The following is a 12,887-nucleotide window of genomic DNA, read 5'->3' as shown; positions in this document are numbered from 1 at the left end:
GCACAACGTGGTACCAGATGTGTTGGCACTAACCAATACGAGTCTGACTCACCGAGGTCTGATGATAGACGTAGTGCCAGAGGTACCAAGGATCCGAGCGCCTGGAAAGTGAGTCCAGCACATGAGACGCTGATCCTGAGGAACAAGTACTGGGCGAGGAAGCCAGCGCCAGGTGGCAGCAGCCAAACAGGAAGGCGGTGAGTCGGTGTGGAAACCAGGAACGCCCCGGCCGGTGGCGTCCCTAGAGACAGTGAAGGAAAAGAGAAAAAAAAATGGCCGACGGGAGCGCTCACTGTGTGACATCACAAAAAGTGTGGAGCAACACTGGGACCAAGCAGACAACCGACACGTTTCGAAGGAACGCAGTCCTTCTTCATCAGGGTATTCATCATTTATATTTCAGACAATGCCCCAGTTGTATTTTGCTGAAGCATAACAAACTGTGATGTACACAACTTTACTTGGTTTCAACGGTGTGGAGACACAAGGGTATGTGGATGCTCTCATCCTCTGTCCTGGCTGTCTTTAGAAAGATGACATGGACTAGGGCTCATTTTATTGAATGCTAGTTCTCCTTTTCCATGGACAGAATTCTATTCAACAACACAGGGTGAGGGTAACACAGTGTCAATACTTTATTGAACCACCAATAGCCAATAACAAATAGTACAATCCCAGCAAGTACATAAGATGGTGCAAATGAAAGTGTCCTGTGGAGTCTTCCTGTAGAAAGAGAAAGATCCCTTTTTATACTGGCTGCTGTGTTTCAGACCATTATCCACAGGTTTGGGGAGGTGGGAGGAGGTCAAATCACATTGTTCGAGTGTTCTATTAGCCTGCATATTTTGTCCTGCAGACAACAAGGTGCATGGACTGATACAATAAGTGGTCAGCAGGCATTGACCAAACTGACAAACTGATTGTTCAATTTACAAGCGCCTTTGTTCCTCAAGGATAGCAGAACAATAAGCTGCAAGGACTGATACAATAGAAGGTAAGCAATCCTTTGACAAATCAACAAATATCAATCTAACCTACAACAGCCTAACATTCAGACTCATATGAACAATAGCTCATGTCTCTGGGCCTACTAAATAATATGTCAGGCATAATTAAGAATAAAAGCACTGTCGTCACCAACGATAATTTTCCACCACTGTTATCAGTGTCTGGCATTGGCTACGGTGTTGAAGTCACATCAAAAGTGTGACAGCCAATCACTGAGCACAGTAACTCTGAAAGGGTGTTCCTTCTACAGGGGCAGAGCTTCCAACCTCACTGATAGGCTGCTGTGAATTTAAAATGATGTAAGCGCTGACGCCAGTGACAGACACTCAGAGCAACAGCAAAGACTCACCAGTAGACTTAAAGAAGGTGAACACAAAGTGGTTTCTCATTTCATTTCATTGTATTTTTGCAAAACTACATCGAAGGCAAAACATTGTCTGAAAGCGAACAAATCCTTTAATGCAAACAGTTTTAGTAATGTGACTTTTACATATATGGCTGTGGGTAAACGAATAGTTATGGTTCTCCACTGCTGCGCAGTTACACACTATCTGTCCTTTATATTCAGTGCTTTCTCTCCCTCTTTATCTCCCTCTCAATGACTAAGTTGTGAGCTGTAACATCTTCACACTATCCAGATTCATCACAAAATGGCTGCTGCATTTCTTGTTTCTGCTGTTTTACAGTATATGATAGTCCCTCAAGATTTGTTGTGCTATATCATGTGACGTCATGTGATACCTGCAAGGTATTAAGGAGGAAGCAATGTCCAAAATCATGTGATATTTCTCTGGATGATGCAATCTTCTGCAATATTTAAAATGGTATCTGCCAGCAATTTGCACAAAGCAAATCGCAGATTGTTTGAATTACGTTAATAAAATTTCTAAAAACTCGACATTGTATCTATTTATTCACCTCTTATTCACCTCAAATAGGAATTACGAACAGATCTAAGGTTTTGTATATTTGAATGGGTTTATCTCTGCAAAATGGACAGACATACATTATAGCAAGTGGAATAAATATAAAGAATAGGTTATGTGAAAACAAATAATTAATTAAAACTCTTACAACAAAAATCAAGTTGGGTAAATTGTAAAATATTTGAATACATATAAACTAGATTTTGTGTGAAGTATAATGTCCTTTAATATATTCTTTAAGCATAGTTAGCTATTGTTTTCCTTGGTTTCTTCATCTTGTTCATCTCATCAGATAGTTATTCCATGCTTCCTAATAGCTGGGGTTAAAAAGTCACTGACACCATCAGCTACATAATTGATGAAACACAACTGTAGACTCCTATTATTATCAGAAAGTGCAATTTTGTACTGTTGGTTCAAAACTGAAATGCCTCAGGGGTAATTTCAGACCTTAATGCTACATGGGCTGCTTTGAAGTGGAAAAGAGTAGATTAAGATAGCTAAGGCTCATTTTGTCCTTCAGAGCTTAATCTTTAAGGTTCTACATAATGTTGCACCTTACTGATGCTACCTGTGCCTCGACTATAAATGTAGATAGATGAGGATTTTGTATGTCTGTGGTCATCTTTAAGGGTCACTTGAAATCCATGGTTTGAGAAAGGCTATATTTTCATGTTCAGCGGTAATGAAAGTTTTATGCTGCTTGACTTTTCCTGTGAATATGGTATGCCTCACTGCCTCCGACTGTCTGTCCACTCAACATAGAAAAGTGCACTTCTCTGACCAGCTAAATAATTTACTTTGAGCAAATTATATAACACTGAAATATGAAACAACAATTGTACTATGCGAATGGAACATCATATTATAACTTGTTTGTATATAAGAATATAGCTTTTCCATTTTAATATTTTTTGCCTTTAATTACATGTATGCATATCATACAGTATTATGAAAGATAATCGTCTTTTTTGTGTCTGTTATCGTGGTGTATTATCCCATTACAGAGAGTCTGTCAGCAGGATTTCACAGCCAAAAGTGTTTATATATGAATGTATCCCTTTCAAAGACAAGTCCAGCAATATCTTTACATGGTCAGGCGATTCCGCTGTTACTGAGAAATCAGTGTTTGAGTTGATATGCTTATTATGCTGTAGATTAGGGTTGAGCGAACATGCTTGTTGATATTCAGACATCACTCTAGTATCTGGGTGCATGGATATGCTCAGAATCCGGCGAACATAAGCCGGTGATCAATTTCAAACTCGAATCCCTGCCCTGCATTTTTGGTGCCTGTTACACAGCCAATAAGCATGCTGGGATTGCCTGCGAATCAATGTAATTCAGTAGCCATCTTCGTAGTGGCATTTCTGTGGTTGGCTGGGCGTGTGACATCATCAAGGGTTATAAAAGGGCAGACACCGCCAGGCTTGGAACACTGCTGTCATTGTACAGCTTTTTGATAGTTGTTATTGGAGGGAAAGAGTGCTTGTCCAGCCATTTGTGTGCACAGTTTAAAGAATCAGATTCCTATAGTGTTGATACTCATGCCGAAGCTGAACCTTCCTACTAACATTCACCGTCCTACTAACAGTCCTTGTAAGGGCTAATTTTGTTCTTTGCTGTTTGTATGATATACAGTCTACATTTAGTCTGGGGAGAGAGAGAGAGTTGAAGGAGCAGTGAGAGTGGCTGAATACAGTCTGTTGGCAGAGATTAGGGCTTTGCAGTCCATTGTTAAATATATAGACTAGCTGCGGCAGTAGAGCACATTTTTATTTTTGGGTGAAAAAATGTGCCATATTTTCATCCATAGAGTATTAGGTGCTTTATGGTACAATTATGCATTATATACCACTCCAAAAAAGGGTTGAAAAAATTTTCTATATGCAATTGCTCATCCCTATAATATTATGTGATCTGTGGTACATTTTGGTGTTGTGTAACACTTCCAAAAAGCATTAAAAAAATTTTCTGTATTCAATTACTCATTCATAGAGTATTATGTGTTCTCTGATACATTCTATGTTATACTGTATAATACTCAAACATGCTTTGCTGTACATTTTGGTGGCATGCAACACTGCAACAAAGGGTTTAAACATTTTTCTGTATTCAATTACTCATCCATAGAGTATTATGTGCTCTGTGAGCGATAAAGATGGTAGAATCAAGCTAGACTCCTGAAGGGGAGTGACAGGAGGAATATTGGAATCAGAGGAAGCTGGTGTGACAGTGGAGGTGGCAGGAGCTTCTGGTCCTTAATCAGCCACTGCTCCTGAATCACCAAGGCTCATAACATGACCAGCTTTCACCACTGGGGTTCTTGCGTACTGTGGATGGAAAAGGCAGGATCCAAGAACTGGTGAGTGGACTGCGGTGCCTAAGCTGTTTGGAAGAAATAAGGAGCAAACCAGGATCAGGGATGGAGGAAAGCTAGTGTGCCCTTGAGCCGCAAGGTACTGACAGTTGGCATCTGGGCGAGGTCATTACATAAGACTGGCAGGAGGGGGGTCCATTGAAGAGTTTGGGACTCATCTTTGCATCTCATTCGACCACTGGGCAGTAGAGATGGAATAATTGCCTTGAAGACTGCAAGAGCTGACGGCTGGAATAAGGGTCACATTTCTCAAAATAGAGGGGCAACATCTCTGGTATGCAGAGGTGTGATCTAAGAAGGAAAGGAGCAGGATGAATGCTTCTAGAGGAATGAAGGGATCTGGGAGAGGCTCCTCGAGGCTGCTCTATATGTGGCTACTACCACTTCAGAAGATCATACTGTCCTCGGGAGCAGGCGATAGTTCAGGTGACATCGGGGGCTGTCGCTCTTTCCTAAATGTTGGAGGTTCCAGCACTACCCAAAGTCAGGTCACTTACAGCCCAGACACCTGGGAATAGGGCTCCAGAAAGCAAGTGGAGACAGTTCCCCCAGACTCCCAAGGAAGGAGAAGAAAAAGCAGACATCAGAACTGGATTACTGTATTACCATACTTATCATTTTTTCATTGCTTTGCACTTTCAGCAAAGCCTTTTTGAGTGTATGAGTTCAGCATGTACACTTTAAAAATATTTTAATGATGCATGCCAGTTGTTTCCAATCACGGATATATGGATGACTAGATGAATCGTCTTATGATTTTTTCCTGGCTTTGAACTTTCTGCAAAGTCTTTATGAGTTTAGGAGTACAGCAACTAAAATTTCAAAATATTTACGTTCCAAAATTTTTTGGGGAATCAGTTAGCCATCCATACAGTTTAACGTGGTATCTTTTTACATTATGGTGGTGTGTAGAACTCAAAAAAACCCTTCCAAAAATGTATGGGTTCAATTATTCATCCATACAGTTTAACGCAGTTCTTGTTGCAGCAAGAACCGCATTAAGCTGTATGGATAAATAATTAAATTCATCAAAAAATTTTGGAAGAGTTTTTTGAGTTTTATAAACTCAAAAAAACTCAAAAAACTCTTCCAAAAATTTTTGATGAATTTAATTATTTATCCATACAGCTTAATGCGGTTCTTGCTGCATTATGATGGTATATAAAACTCAAGAAAAACTACCAAAATTTTCTATGGCTTCAATTATTCATACATACAGTTTAACATGCTTTGTATAAAATTACGGTGGGTTAAAATTTTAAAAACCGCTTGGCCTGGCTCAGTTCACAAAATATTTTTTGTTAAAAAAATTGTCCAATGTTATATATACCGTAGAACTTGGTTTGTGTGCAATTCTGTTGGTTTGACATCAAAAATAAAATTGACCTGCTACCAATGTACAGGTTTGGTTGTTCAAAAATGAAATATTGTCATATACAGTATACTGTAGAACTTTGTTTGAGTGCAATTTTGTTGATTTGAAATTAAAAATAAAATTGACCTGCTACAGATTAACAAATTTGGTCCCTTAGTACTTGGTCCCCAGTCACCACTATTTCTCCTGGTGTGGCATCCCCAACTTGTACCAGCACATGTCCAGGAGCATTATCCATGTCCTTACCAACACGGTTACTGGAATTGTCCACTTAATGAACAACAAGTGGACAAGCGCTTGTGGCCAGGGATGTTATATTTCACTGACCACACACAGGGTGAACATTGTGGAGGCCAGGGCAGAGTCCCATTCTGGCAAGGCATATTTGCTACTGACTCAGAGAATTGATGGCGGTACGTCTATCAGGGTTTCCTCTACCTACTACATAAGGTTCCTGCACCCACTCCTTCTCCTCATCCTCCATCTCTGATGTGCAATATCAGAGAACACATCAGCCAGAAGCTCTGCAACATTGCCTTAGTGAAGCATCAACAGGTTCTTCTGCAGCTAATTTGTCTAGGAGACAAACTGCACAACACGGCACAGTTATTGAAAAGAATGACAGACCAGACAGATCGGTGGCTCTCATAGCAAGAACAAGCCTTGGTCGTATGTGATAATGGGTGTAACCTAGTGGCGGCTATGAAGGTTGGCAAGCTCACACATGTGCCATGCTTGGCCCACAAGTTCAGTGGTTTATGAAAACCTACCCATATTTGCCAGAGCTTCAGTTTATGATATGCTGCGTCATCACCCATTTCCGCAAATCAGCTACAGCTGCTGCCGCTCTGACTGTGCTTCAGCAGCCCATGCAAGTACCTGCTCACATACTGGTGTGCAACATCGCCATGCACTTAAACTACACTCCGCACATGATGGCAAGCCTTTGGGAGCAGCAGAGGCTAGTTGTTGAGTAAGAGCTCCAACACAACCGTTGGAATTTCTGGTCAGCCTCCACATCTAATAAGTGAAGAGTGGCCATGGATGTCTGACATTTGTGATGTTCTCCAAAACTTTGATGACTCCACAAAGATAGTTAGCTATGATGACGCCATCATTAGCGCAATGATCTGGATTCTGTGCCTATTTAAACAGCTGCTCCTGAAAATTAAACATGAAGCTTTGCATGCGGACCAGGTGGAGATAAAGGAAGACATGAGACAGGGATGTACTACCTAGCCCAATCTCACCTCATCTGCTCAGCGCAGATTGGGTAACAATGAGGACGTGGAGGCTGAGGAGGAAGAGGAACCGGAGTGCAACAGAGGCTAGTACTCACAAAAGATTTGTTGCATCTCTACTATGTGAATGGGCAGAGGAGGGTAATGAGGAGGAAGAGATGGAAGAGGAGGAGTCAAACAGTAGTCATCATGGTAGAGAAAGGAAATGTTGACTGTAAGGACCTTGGTACATATTACAGATTTTATGTACCGCTGCCTTTCCCCTGACCTTTGTGCTACATTTATCTTTGCCAAAAAACAGTACTGGTTGCTCAGCCTGTTAAACACAAGCCACAAGGAGAGCCTTCTTGAAGTAGAGGGGTCTATTAAAATGCTGCTATAGCAAAAAGCCATTGTAGAAGATATGTTGGAAAAATTCCCATCAGACAATGCTAGCAGCAGAGGACAAGCTTCCTAACTGAACCAAGGAGCAGAGGCGAGGGTGCAAGGAGCACACACCAGGTGTTAGGGCTTGTGGACTGCAACAAATAATATAAAGGAAGCTATAAGGTGCGTTTGCAGCCCGGATCCACCGTGCAGAGATATTACCTGCTACTCGGTATTGGCTGACAGAATATGGCGGTATAGTAAGAACACAAGGGTTAACGTCACCTGGTATGAATTAGAAACAAACCCTGTTAAGTCACAGAGCTGAAATGCCACAGAATGAACGCTAGTGTTTGGTCACAGGACCCTGCCCCAAGGACAAGGGGTTAGTGTCCCTGTAGACCCACTAGTGCTCGGCGCCGCACCTGCGGTGCCAGGGAAAACTAAATAATAGATTTTGTGCACTGTGTGTGTGCAGCGCCGCTCTGGTGGATGCAATAACCACCCTAACTTGAGACAGGAAAGCACACTAGTTGCACATGGTGCCGCACTGGCGAACACTTCTAAATTGATGCTGTACTTGTGCTCTGTGCTGGATTGCACTATCTGGCTCTGTACTTGCTCCACACTCCCAACCACATACAACAACACTAGGGAGGGGAATGATTAGGAGCTATCATGAGATAACATACACGCATCCATGCACACACAATTTCTGTTTAAACTAGCACATGTCTGAACGGCCATGCAAACCTTTTATAGCTGCAGCCTTCCGGGACCTTGCCAGTGGTCCAATAAGAGCTGCTTGAGGACCTGAGCATGTGACCTACGACCTCCAATGAGAGGTCGTCCCACAGGCATGCTCAGTAGACAAAAAGCAGGACTTAGTCCCAGGAGCGTCCGCTCACCGCTGATTATTGCTGGTTACAATACCTGGACCTTAGTCCCAGGAGCGTCCGCTCACTGCTGATTATTGCTGGTTACAATACCTGGACCTGGGATGGCAGCAGTAGCCAAACATACAACATCAGCCTGAACAAGATGCTGGGACTGATATCTCTACTGAGCAGGCTCCTCTGCGGCTGAGGACGAATGGGAGACCACAGAGGACATGGTTCGAGATCCCCCCAGGAACACCATAACACCAGGTACAGCAGAGGCGAGGTACACTGTTAAATGCCTGGGCCAATTTCATGACACCCTCCCAGCATTAAGGCCTGGATGGCTAGGATTTTTGACCAAGAGGGAAAAGTTATTAAAGATGGTCAAGCAATACCTGGCTGACAAAACCAACGTACTCACTAATTCATCTGTGACATTTAGCTGTTGGGTCTCAAAGCTGGAAGCTTGGAGATGTTGTGATGAACTTCTGCTAGCATTTTGTCTGAGCGGGTTTTTAGTGTCACCAGAGAGTCAAAACAGACAGGTGCTTTCTCCTGTCAAAACAGAAAGTGCTGAGAGGCCCTAACGTTTCCACACCATCAGATGACAGCAGCACATAAAGTGTTTTTAATCTGTAATATTTGAATGAGGCCCACCCACTGATGCCTTTAAGAGTCTATGGATGACTGAATGACCCTACCTATAATTTTTTCCTGGCTTTGCATTTGTACAAAGCCTTTATGAGTCTAGGAGTACATCAACTACCATTTCAAAGTATTTAACAAGGCCCTCCAGTTGTTGCCTTCAAGGGTATATGGATGAACCTGATTTTATTTTTTTCCTGTCTTTGAACTGTGTGCAGAGCCTTTATGAGTGTAAGAGTGCAACAACTACACTTTATTCACAATATTTGAATGGGATACTTTTGCTGGTGACTTGAAGGGTGTATGGATAACCTTGCTTGTAATTCTTGCAGGCTTTCCACTGTGCAGAACTTTTATGAGTGGAGGAATACGGCAACTTTACTTTGTTTACAATATTTGAATGAGGCACTACAGTTGATGCCTTCAATGGTGTATAGATTATTATTATCATTATTTATTATTATAGCGCCATTTATTCCATGGCGATTTACAAGTGAGGAGGGGTATACATAATAAAAACAAGTACAATAATCTTATACAATACAGGTCACAACTGATACAGGAGGAGAGAGGACCCTGCCCAAGAGGGCTCACAATCTACAAGGGATGGGTGAGGATACAGTAGGCAAGGGTAGAGCTGATCGTGCAGCGGTTTGGTCGATCAGTGGTTACTGCAGGTTGTAGGCTTGTTGGAAAAGGTGGGTCTTCAGGTTCTTTTTGAAGATTTCGATAGAATGGCGAGAGTCTGATATGCTGTGGCAGAGAGTTCCAGAGTAGGGGTGAAATCTTGTATGCGATTGTGGTAATATAAGAAGGGAGTAGAGAAGGAGATCTTGTGAGAATCGGAGCCTTTATGTTTCTAGGAGAACGGCTACATAACAATTTGAACAGAATATGTATGAGGACCCCCTTATTGTCTAATATAGAGTGTATCTGGGTCCCTCTTCCATCACATTTTTGGCAGTTGTTGCTTCATTCATAAATTACACTGAAATTTCCAATTTTTTTTATAAAACTTTCAGTTTTGGTTTGTTTATATTATTATTTTTTCTAAATCCTGTTTAAATTTTGCCTTACATGCAAGACATTATACATAGAATGTTTCTTGATGTTTGTTTTCCTGTAAACTCTAATTGCTTGAATGCTTTATTGTCAATCCTTAAAGTGGTGTAAAAGTTTGACACCTTTGTTCTCAGCAGCGATCGGGAGTCAGAGATGCTTCCAGTAATATTCCCAATGCTGTTCTCCTTCCATTCATCACTGTTTCATCCATTTCAACATTTCCACTGCCCCCTAGACCATCTTGTAGGGTCTTTTGTAAAAATGCTCGGATTTACCATTTACTCCCATTTCTGGAAACGAGCATCCGAACATTAGCAATTGCTCAGTTCGAGTAATGAGCAACCTGGCATTTTAGTGATCATCACTCATCTCAACTGTAGATCTAAAGTTTCTGTTACTACAGCTCAATTCCATGCCCAGAACTGCCTCACTGACAGCCTCTGTGCTGTGTGGCTATAGGCAAAGGAGCTGTATGTCATGCAGGTAGTGTTGCCAGTGAGTGGGGTATAGACCTGGCGCTACAGAAGCTTAAAAGAGTTTTCACATGAACGCATTTAATTTTAATCAACATTTTAATCAATAGACTTTTGAATAATAACTAGTGTTGAGCATTCCGATACTGCAAATATCGGGTATCAGCCGATATTTGCTGTATCGAAATTCTGATACCGAGTTCCGATATTTTTGCGATATCGGAAATCGGAATCGGAAGTGTTCCCAGTCATCTTCGGCGTGTGCGGTGCGTATGGTTCCCAGGGTCTGAAGGAGAGGAAACTCTCCTTCAGGCCCTGGGATCCATATTCATGTAAAAAATAAAGAATAAAAATAAAAAATATGGATACACTCACCCCTCCGACGAACCCTGGCTCTCAGCGGTGCAACCGGCAGCCTCCGTTCCTAAGAATGCAGTGAGTGAAGGGCCTTCGATGACATCGCGATCACGAGAGCGGTCAGGTGACCGGTCACCTGACCACAATGTCATCGAAGGTCCTTCACTCACTGCATTCTTAGGAACGGAGGCAGACGGTTGCAGCGCTGAGAGCCAGGGTCCGGCGGAGGGGTGAATATATCCATATTTTTTATTTTTATTCTTTCTTTTTTACATGAATATGGATCTCAGGGCCTGAAGGAGAGTTTCCTCTCCTTCAGACCCTGGGAACCATCCAGGATAGCTTCCGATACTTGTGTCCCATTGACTTGCATTGGTATCGGGTATCGGTATCGGTGATATTCGATATTTTTTGGATATCGGCCGATCCCATCCGAAACCGATACCTTTGAGTATCGGAAGGTATCGCTCAACACTAATAATAACACATTTCACAATTAGATGTGTTAAAAAAATGTTCCTGTACTGGGATATTCTTATAAATGTGCCCCTGCTGTGTACTGTGTAAAGGTTGTGCAGCGCCCCAGGGTCCAGGTCTTCTCAGTGGTATTGCTTTCCTCTCAGGGAGAGTGATGCTATGTTTTGAGGCAAAGAAGGATAACTGCATCCAGGTATCACAAACATGCAACACATTTCACACTCCAGGCCACCAGGGGGAGCTCCTGACCCTATTTATTAGGTCACTCCCCACATAGGTAAAACTGGTCGCCTGTAAGGAAAGTTAGTCAGTTGCTGGCTGAGCTCCGCTCAGTTAGTTGGTCCCCGGCAGGGGTGGGATCCTGTCGGAGAGCAAAGGAGAAGGACACAGAGCTGTGCATGCCCTCAGAGCTGCAGCTCCTAGAAAGAGACATTGAAGGCAGAATTGTATTGCAGCGAGCGTGCAAAGAAGTCGTAGCAAAGTAGTGGATATCAGAAGGGGACCAGCCCTACACAGGCTGCCTCCTTCTGAGGCGCAGAAGCCCGGTAGCCGGAACACCAAGGGAGTAACGACCTTTATGCCTTGCTCCAGAGACTGGCAGGACAGCTAATTTCACATTACCTGTCCACCCTACACCAAGGAGGCATAGTGGCACCCCTTAGAGGCTGGGGAATGATAGAGTCCCTATAAACTGCCTCAAGCCACCAGTCATACGGGTTTGTCATATCCTATCCTGAAAACAGAGAGAGAGACATAACATCTACAACAGTTGTGAGGACCTTACAAGAAGCTTAGCAGTAAAGGACTACAACACTGCAGCGCAAGGGAAGGCTACTGATTTCCACCTGGACAAGGGAACTCTGGACTTGCCTCCAAACCGGCCGGACTCTGCCTGCCCTGTGATCTGGTGCCCTGGACTGTGGATGCTGAAGTCTTCAGTAAAGGTAAAGAGACTGCAACCTTGTGTCCTCATTCTTCTCTGCGCCTCTCAACATCCACCATCTACACACCGGGAAGCCCTGGAGACATACTTCACTAGTAGCAAGTTATATCATCTAGCTGCCATAACATCACCCCAGTGGACTCCTTAATGCAGCGTCAACCACCCTGACTGAATACCACAGGTGGCGTCACGAACACAAACTTTATCCCTTTTGAGATCTTTCCCTTTTACACGGACGTCCCAGGGCCACGGACCAGGTCAGCCACCGTGACTTCCCCTGTGAACCGCAGGACCTGGTACCAAGTACCCCACAGCCCCATGGAGGCGATCCAGTTGTGTCTGAACATGGTCAGCTCAAACCACAGCTCTTGGCCAGGGGAGGAAACAAAAATGTATTCATGATGAACAATACAGCATGGTATGAATTCTGATTCTTTCTTTGAGGTAAAAGATTGCTGTAAAACAGGCAGTGACTTTTTGCCTCACAAAAATAATCAGCTGTGATTAGCGTCGGACTGGAGCACCTTGGGACCACCAGAGAAAATCATTCTTGGGGCCCACTATGTAGCTACATAGAAATAGATACAAGACCACCAACTGAGCGGTAAAAAGTGCTAATATCTGTATAATATAAGGTAGTGCACATCTTAATTATGTAGCAAGGGTTGGGGTAGCAACCTCATAAAATATAATGCAGTCCCCTCTCATAGAATATAATGCAGCACCCCACAAAATATAATGCAACCCCCTCAG

The sequence above is a fragment of the Ranitomeya imitator genome, chromosome 5 (genome assembly GCF_032444005.1).
Source record: "Ranitomeya imitator isolate aRanImi1 chromosome 5, aRanImi1.pri, whole genome shotgun sequence".
NCBI lineage: Eukaryota > Metazoa > Chordata > Amphibia > Anura > Dendrobatidae > Ranitomeya > Ranitomeya imitator.
This window is presented reverse-complemented; position numbering follows the sequence as displayed.